Consider the following 7,500-nt stretch of genomic DNA (forward strand, 5'->3'; position numbering starts at 1 on the left):
TTTTGAGGAAGATCACAATATTTTTCAAATTTACTTAGGTATGATGCAATCATTAAAGCAGAAGGTCGCCTTGCTATAAAGAAAGATAAACCATATCCAAATGCACTCACAACATTTTCACATATTTGTTTACTTGATAGGTTTGCAACAAAATCTTGACATGCACAATTAGTCCAATCACTGCTATCAATAATATTTTTTAGTTTTCTGTCGAGTTTCCTTTTCAGGGAATTAGTAGTACTACATAGTTCTTCGTAAATTTCCAGTCGCGGTGAGTCCTTCCAATCAGTCGGGATAGAATGATTGAAAGAGATCCTTGTTTTTTTCCAGCTCCTTGAATTTTTCTGTCTCTTCTTACTTAGCAGCTGCTATGTGCTGTTTCAACATCATGGAACTAAATTCGTTGAATGGGTGATTGTCATACCTTCTTAGACGGCGTGGCAGCAAGGATTTAGGGAGCACTTGTTCAGAAACGCACAAAGAAAATAACCCTATGCGGCCTATTATCAGTACTGTTGGTTCAATTTCATATAAATTTTCGAAATATATCACTAAGATCTTGTATACTTGGAACCATCTCCGATTCTCATATATATAATTCTCTAGATTTAGTTAATAAATCAAACAAAATTACTCTTTGCCCCACTGATAGATTCGTTAGTTTTGATGTATGTTCCCTTTTTACTAAAGTCCTTATAGACTCTATTTTGTTTAGAATATCTTTAGTAATGAACTAAACTCAGCATGAAATTACTTCTACCTATAAGTCACATTATTTCATCACTAGGTTGTGCAGTTTGTCATTGTAAGTTTATATTGCAAATGGCCAAATTTTATCAACAAATATTTGGCATTGCCAATGGGCAACCTTTTATCGCCATCCTCTCAACTTGTACATGGAATTCTTTGAAAAACGCTACTTACCTAATATCATTCATATTCCTGTAAAGTGGTATAGATATGTTGATGATATTTTAGCTCTTCTGCCTGTTGGTATTGATGTAAATGATATACTCTCTAAATTAAATAACCAGGTACCATCGATTAAGTTTGCTCTAGAATTAGAAAAAAAGACAATTGCCTCGCTTCTTTCTTAGATGTTTTGATATCAGAGAACCATTCAATGTAAATTCAGTATTTATAGGAAACTGACCAACAACTTAGATTATGCTCATTTCTATTCAGGTCACCATCTTTTTTTTTTTCGGGGGAGGGAAGGTGGGGGTGGGGGTTTTTAGGGGGGATGGAATTAAACTAAAGCATACCATATGGAAAGCACTGTACATTTAACTGTTGAATATTTTTATGTTTCTAGTATCACAAAATTTTTCAGCAGGTCAAACACTTATTATCATTGGTATTTATATTCATATATATATATATATATATATATATATTAATATATATATATATATATACATATATATATATATATTTAAATAGCCACATGAAAGGTGAAGAAAATCAAAGACCAGGTACTAAGCGCTTTTCGTGTAAATTGCGTTACACATCGGTCTTTGTACTCCGAAGAAGTGTACGGCAATACACGAAAGCGCTTGGTACCTGGTCTTTGATTCTTCACCTTTCATGTGGCTATTTATACATATTTGTCACGTGCTGTTTGGTGACTTATTGCTGATAATATATATATGTATGTAATATATATATATTATATATATATATATATATAATATATATATATATATATATATATATATATAATTGATATATATATATATATATATATATATAATAAAAAGAGTATGGCCAGCAGAAACTTCAGCATTTTTCTGTTAAAACTTTTTATTTTTATCCTACGCCTACATTTCGAGATACAAATCCCATCTTCAGGGCTAAAAACAGGGAAAAAAAAAAAATGAAATTTTCTATACATTAAATCTGACTAAATTTGGGGCACAGTAGTAAATTATACTTTCTAAAAAATTATATAGATTACTATCATTACATCAGTAAAATTCGAATTTTATATAAAAGTAAGATGGTAACTAATTAAATAAGAGATTAACAGTAAAGAGCAAAGCTACTAAGTACAATGACACTTCTGAATAAATAAACAAAAACACATGAAAACATAAACCATTGGTGAACAACTAAGAAAATTACATATTACTAAAGACAGGAGAAAACAATACATATTTATATATGATATATATATATATATATATATATATATATATATATATATATATATATATATATATATATATATGTATGTATAACTGAATCACCATTTGGTATGTGATAAATCTATACATAAAGGTATAAGCCACGAAGGAAAAATAATCACGGGGTTTCTGCAAGATCTTTCGACTAGAACGTCCTTTACTCAGCATTATAAACTGACTTACATGAGGAATTGACAATACAAGAAAGTCGTATAACTGACAGATAGGGAATATTAAAGAGATTAGTACTTAGAATCCGACACACCTGGAAGAAATGAGTAACCTTCCCAAAACAAGCATAACATGGGTACAATTAAAAAAAAAAAAAAAAAAGAAAAAAAAAAAAGATTAAGTCAATCTACTCAGACACAAGGACACAATTAAAGCAATATTTTGGGTGACAGCTATTTAGAACTTTGGTAAACAAAAACATATTCACAATACATATTAAACAAACATACAACGAAGATATCTCTATGACAACTAATTTTTATTTAAGTCTGTAATTATATCTTTGAGGTCATTCTTAAACATGTTACAAATATCAAGGGTCTAAATGAAAACAGGTCACGAATAATATTGAAATTACAATGGGAAATGAGTTGTATTAAAGCAGGTTCGGAAAGATTTCGTAATAAGACATCTTTTGACATTGCAATTACTGAACTTCCAATCCAATTTATTCGGTGGTTGTTTAAAACTAAATAGAATGAGTATTGCAATTAGATGTTTGCCCAGTTTTTACAGAATATTTATGCTGGCTTAATCTTACTTCTAAGAAACCCCGCCCTTGCTCGACTGCCCGAGTACAAAATGAGGGGCAGGTCCATACAATGGATTTTTATACATTATGTTGTTGCTTTCTCTGGGGCCATTTTTTTATCAACATTCCCTTTGGGTGGTGTATTATAGGAAAAAAACAAGGTTCACCTTAAAGGCTTTTGACAATGATTTAATGGTTTCAAATCCGTTCAAATAAGGCAAACTGAGATTGTTCTTAGAATTTTCTTTCTGCGTGTTACTTACATTATAAAACTTTTTGTGGGCTTTATTATAACAAATATCAAATATATGTGAAGGATAACATAAATCTTTCCCTATTTTTCTTACGTATTCAATTTCTTGATCCAAATATTGGGGACTGACAATGCGCAATGCTCGTAAAAACATAGAAGAAACAATTGATATTTTGATGTTAAGATGGTGACCTGAATAGAAATGAACATAATCTAAGTTGTTGGTCAGTTTCCTATAAATACTGAATTTACATTGAAATGGTTCTCTGTATATCAAAACATCTAAGAAAGAGAGGCAATTGTCTTTTTCTAATTCTAGAGTAAACTTAATCGATGGTACTTGGTTATTTAATTTAGAGAGTATATCATTTACACCAATACCAACAGGCAGAAGAGCTCAAATATCATCAACATATCTATACCACTTTACAGGAATATAAATGATATTAGGTAAGTAGCGTTTTTCAAAGAATTCCATGTACAAGTTTGAGAGGAGTGGCGATAAAAGGTTGCCCATTGCAATGCCAAATATTTGTTGATAAAATTTGCCATTGAATATAAACTTACAATGACAAATGCACAACCTAGTGAGTGAAATAATGTGACTTATAGGTAGAAGTAATTCATGCTGAGTTAGTTCATTACTAAGATATTCTAAAATAGAGTCTATAAGGACTTTAGTAAAAAGGGAAACATACATCAAAAACTAAAAACGAATCTATCAGTGGGGCAAAGAGTAATTTTGTTTAATTTATTAACTAAATCTAGAGAATTATATATATGAGAATCGGAGATGGTTCCAAGTATACAAGATCTTAGTGATATATTTCGAAAATTTATATGAAATTGAACCAACAGTACTGATAATAGGCCGCATAGGGTTATTTTCTTTGTGCGTTTCTGAACAAGTGCTCCCTAAATCCTTGCTGCCACGCCGTCTAAGAAGGTATGACAATCACCCATTCAACGAATTTAGTTCCATGATGTTGAAACAGCACATAGCAGCTGCTAAGCAAGAAGAGAAAGAAAAATTCAAGGAGCTGGAAAAAAACAAGGATCTCTTTCAATCATTCTATCCCGACTGATTGGAAGGACTCACTGCGACGGGAAATTTACGAAAAACTATGTAGGACTACTAATGCCCTGAAAAGGAAACTCGACAGAAAACTAAAAAATCTTATTGATAGCAGTGATTGGACTAATTGTGCACGTCAAGATTGTGCTGCAAACCTATCAAGTAAACAAATAAGTGAAAATGTTGTGAGTGCATTTGAATATGGTTTATCTTTCTTTATAAAAAGTCGACCTTCTGCTTTAATGATTGCATCATCCCTAAGTAAATTTGAAAAATATTGTGATCTTCCTCAAAATCATGTTGACATGATTAAAGGTATTGTTTACAGAGCTGCTAATGTTAAGCATGAAAGTAACTTCCCTACTCGCTATAAGAAAAGTTTGACCGATCTTAAAAAGTCCATATAGAATCTATTTTAGAATATATTAGTAATGAACTAACTCAGCATAAATTACCTCTACCTATAAGTCACATTATTTCAATCACTAGGTTGTACATTTGTGATTGTAAGCTTATATTCAATGGTGAATTTTATGAACAAATATTTGGCATGGCAATGGGCAACCCTTTATCGCCACTCCTCTCAAACTTGTACATGGAATTCTTTGAAAAACGCTACTTACCTTATATCATTTATATTCCTGTAAAGTGGTATAGATATGTTGATGATATTTGAGCTCTTCTGCCAGTTGGTATTAATGTAAATGATATACTCTCTAAATTAAATAACCAAGTACCATCGATTAAGTTTACTCTAGAATTAGAAAAAGACAATTGTCTCCCTTATGTTCATTTCTATTCAGGCCACCATCTTAACATCAAAATATCAATTTTTTCTTCTATGTTTTTACGAGCATTGTGCATTGTCAGTCCCCAATATTTGGATCAAGAAATTGAATACATAAGAAAAATAGGGAAAGATTTATGTTATCCTTCACATATATTTGATATTTGTTATAATAAAGCCCACAAAAAGTTTTATAGTGTAAGTAACAAGGAGAAAGAAAATTCTAAGAACATTCTCAGTTTGCCTTATTTGAACGGATTTGAAACCATTAAATCATTGTTAAAAGCCTTTAAGGTGAACCTTGTTTTTTCCTATAATAACACACTAAAAGGAATGTTAATAAAAAATGGCCCCAGAGAAAGCAACAACATAATATATAAAATTCCATGTATGGACTGCCCCTCATTTTATCTCAGACAGTTGAGCAAGGGCTTAGAAGTAAGATTAAGCCAGCATAAATATTCTGTAAAAACTGGGCAAACATCTAATGCAATATTCATTCATTTAAGTTTAAACAACCACCGAATAAATTGGATTGGAAGTTCAGTAATTGCAAGGTCAAAAGATGTCTTATTACGAAATCTTTTAGAATCTGCTTTAATACAACTCACTTCCCATTGTAATTTCAATATTAGTCGTGGCCTGTTTCATTTAGACCTTTGTATTTGTGTCATGTTTAAGAATGACCTCAAAGATATAATTACACACTTAAATAAAAATTAGTTGCCTTAGAGATATCTTCGTTGTTTATTTTTTGTTTAATATGTATTGTGAATATGTTTTTGTTTACCAAAGTTCTGAATATCTGTAACCCAAAATAATCCTTTAATTGTCTTGTCCTTGTGTCTGAGTAGATTGACCTAATCTTTTTTTTTTTTTTTTGTTTTTTTTTTTTTTTTTTAATTGTACCCATGTTTATGCTTGTTTGGGAAGGTTACTCATCTTCCAGGTGTGTCGGATTCTAAGTACTAATCTCTTTATATTCCCTATCTGTCAGTTATACGACCTTTCTTGTATTGTCAATTCCTCATGTAAGTCAGTTTATCTGCTGAGTAAAGGACGTCGAGTCGAAAGATCTTGCAGAAACCCCGTTGATTATTTTTCCTTCCTGGCTTATACCTTTATTTATATATATACATATATATTGCTGGAATTTCCACCTTTTTATTTTGGGATATTCATCATAATCCCTTGTCTCAATGTCCCCTTGAAACTTTGACATATAATCACCTTATACAGTAGTGCTCCATTTGTGTTAGTGATATTAAACAGTGTAAGTAGAGTCAAAATATTATATTTCTGGTGTTTGGCACCGTATAACGAGGTTCAGTAATGTGAAAGGTAATTAACTGTCCCAAAATAGATAGCGGAAAGAGGAAATGCTTTCCAGCAGTCAAGTGGTAAAAATTTGGCAGTCTCCATGTTAATACATATCTGAGATGGGTACGGGTTCATTGATGAGCATAGGTAAAGTCGTTCATTTTGCTTATCAGTATAAGATGGTTGATGCTTTGTGTAAATCACTGCATATTCTAAAGGATAAGTGTGCAATAGTTGCTATTCAGCCATGAAAACAAAGAAAACTTTTTATGTAGTCGACTAAACTTACAAATATTAACTTATTTTCATTATCAATTTATTTATTTATATATCTATTTTTATTTATTCATTTCTTTTTTGCAGCTAACTAAGCCTACAGACTCGGCTCTCACCGACAAGCAAGGCCTGTGTACGAAAATAATATTCCTTTAAGGGAACATGACAAGACATATTTTAGACAAATAGCTTACCAAAAATTGAAACTTTTGTTTCGTATCAATGTAATATTTATTTGTGCATTTATTTAAAAGACAGTAGTAAAATGATAAGAGACGACACAGAAAAACAGACTGAAAAACTCAAAACTCAGGTAAAACCATCTTGCTAGGAACCTTGACAATTAACCCAAATAACGCATTAGTTTTGCGTCCTCGGGTATAAAGATTTTACAATTAGGGAAACAATATATTGTATATATACATATACATACATACATACATTATATATAGTATATATATAGTATATATATATATATATATATATATATATATATATATATATATATATATATTGTTCTGATTCTATAAGCGTCAATTAAGAAATAATTCAATTAATGAGGATGAGTACTTGACGAGCAATGAATGCAATAAACTAATCGTATCTCATTTACCTAACAAATCCTTTTGAAAATATCGAATTAAATTGACTTCTCTCTTTCAGAGGAAAAATGTAATATCCTGTGATTTTATCAAAGCACATCCATTAATATAGCTCTCGATTTCCCTAACCCTTTTTATGGTAGAATTCAGGATGTAATGAAATCAGCATTTAATGCCAAACTCATTTGTGAATATTGATTGCATTATTATCATCATGAAATAGATCTCAATTTTGCCG

Source organism: Macrobrachium nipponense, chromosome 6 (genome assembly GCF_015104395.2).
Source record: "Macrobrachium nipponense isolate FS-2020 chromosome 6, ASM1510439v2, whole genome shotgun sequence".
Classification (NCBI taxonomy): domain Eukaryota; kingdom Metazoa; phylum Arthropoda; class Malacostraca; order Decapoda; family Palaemonidae; genus Macrobrachium; species Macrobrachium nipponense.